The sequence below is a fragment of the Scylla paramamosain genome, chromosome 46, assembly GCF_035594125.1.
Source record: "Scylla paramamosain isolate STU-SP2022 chromosome 46, ASM3559412v1, whole genome shotgun sequence".
NCBI classification, from domain to species: domain Eukaryota; kingdom Metazoa; phylum Arthropoda; class Malacostraca; order Decapoda; family Portunidae; genus Scylla; species Scylla paramamosain.
In genome coordinates, this window is record NC_087196.1 from 4468358 (window position 1) to 4470457 (window position 2100).

The window sequence follows — 2100 nt, forward strand, 5'->3', positions numbered from 1 at the left end:
TAGGAGTATTATATAAATGATTCTAAAGGAGTGATTTAGTTTCTTAGTTAAATTATCCTTTACATTTTATTATTATTATTATTATTATTATTATTCCCTTCTCTCTCTCTCTCTCTCTCTCTCTCTCTCTCTCTCTCTCTCTCTCTCTCTCTAAAATTCCCAGTTTCATGTAAATATTTTCATTAAAACGATGAAAACAAGTTATTTTTTTCTATACCCTTGTTTACGATGCTGATAAGAGGAGGAGGAGGAGGAGGAGGAGGAGGAGGAGGAGGAGGAGGAGGAGGAGGAGGAGGAGGAGGAGGAATATAGGTAGGTATAGAAAAGGTGGGAGAGAAAGGAAAGAAAGAAAATAAAAGGAAGAAGAAGAAGAAGAAGAAGAAGAAGAAGAGAAAAAGAAAAAGAAAAAGAAAGAAGAAGAAGAAGAAGAAGAAGAAGAAGAAGAAGAAGAAGAAGAAGAAGAAGAAGAAGAAGAAGAAGAAGAAGAAGAAGAAGAAGAAGAAGAAGAAGAAGAAGAAGAAGAAGAAGAAGAAGAAGAAGAAGAAGAAGAAGAAGAAGAAGAAGAAGAAGAAGAAGAAGAAGAAGAAGAAGAAGAAGAAGAAGAAGAAGAAGAAGAAGAAGAAGAAGAAGAAGAAATATTGAAATTTATTTAATTCTCTCTCTCTCTCTCTCTCTCTCTCTCTCTCTCTCTCTCTCTCTCTCTCTCTCTCTCTCTCTCTCATTCACCCACTAATTAGCCTTATTAGTGTCAGGTACTGCAGGGCCAGGTGTGAATGCAATGCTCTCTCTCTCTCTCTCTCTCTCTCTCTCTCTCTCTCTCTCTCTCTCTCTCTCTCTCTCTCTCTCTCTCTCACCTTTAGCTAGACAGTGTCCGCGTCTCTTTAACAACACAAGTATTTCTCTTTTAAACACGTGACAAGGCCGTTTGAGAGAGAGAGAGAGAGAGAGAGAGAGAGAGAGAGAGAGAGAGAGAGAGAGAGAGAGAGAGAGAGAGAGAGAGATTGTCATTTTTCTTGTTTTTATTTCATCTTCCTCCTCCTCTTCCTCTTCCGCCTCCTCCTGTGTGTGTGTGTGTGTGTGTGTGTGTGTGTGTGTGTGTGTGTGTGTGTGTGTGTGTGTGTGTGTGTGTGTGTGTGTGTGTGTGTGTGTGTGTGTGTGTGTGTGTGTGTAATATAACCATACCTAACATACGTACTCTCTCTCTCTCTCTCTCTCTCTCTCTCTCTCTCTCTCTCTCTCTCTCTCTCTCTCTCTCTCTCTGTGTGTGTCTCGCTCGCTCGCTCGCTCAGTCTCTATCTCTCTCTCTCTATTGCCCCAGGATAGGCCTAACGTAGCATAGGTCTAAATTTTCTGGGTGGCAGAATTTAGCCACCGGAAGTGAGGAGGAGGAGGAGGAGGAGGAGGAGGAGGAGGAGGAGGAAGGTAGGGATCCGAGGAATGAAAACTATCAATGGAGGAGGAAGAAGAAGAAGAAGAAGAAGAAGAAGAAGAAGAAGAAGAAGAAGAAGAAGAAGAAGAAGAAGAAGAAGAAGAAGAAGAAGAAGAAGAAGAAGAAGAAGAAGAAGAAGAAGAAGAAGAAGAAGAAGAAGAAGAAGAAGAGTATAACATCATCATCAACAACAACAACAACAACAACAACAACAACAACAACAACAACAACAACAACAACAACAACAACAACAAGATAATGACGATACAGATAAGGTTACAAGAGGAGGAGGAGGAGGAGGAGGAGGAGGAGGAGGAGGAGGAGGAGGAGGTAAGAAGATGTGTGGATAAGTAGTTTCATATCCTTTATGGAAGAAGAAGAAGAAGAAGAAGAAGAAGAAGAAGAAGAAGAAGAAGAAGAAGAAGAAGAAGAAGAAGAAGAAGAAGAAGAAGAAGAAGAAGAAGAAGAAGAAGAAGAAGAAGAAGAAGAAGAAGAAGAAGAAGAAGAAGAAGAAGAAGAAGAAGAAGAAGAAGAAGAAGAAGAAGAAGAAGAAGAAGAAGAAGAACTACTACCACTACTACTACTACTACTGTGTGTGTGTGTGTGTGTGTGTGTGTGTGTGTGTGTGTGTGTGTGTGTGTGTGTGTGTTGTACAGAAGGAAGGAAGGAAG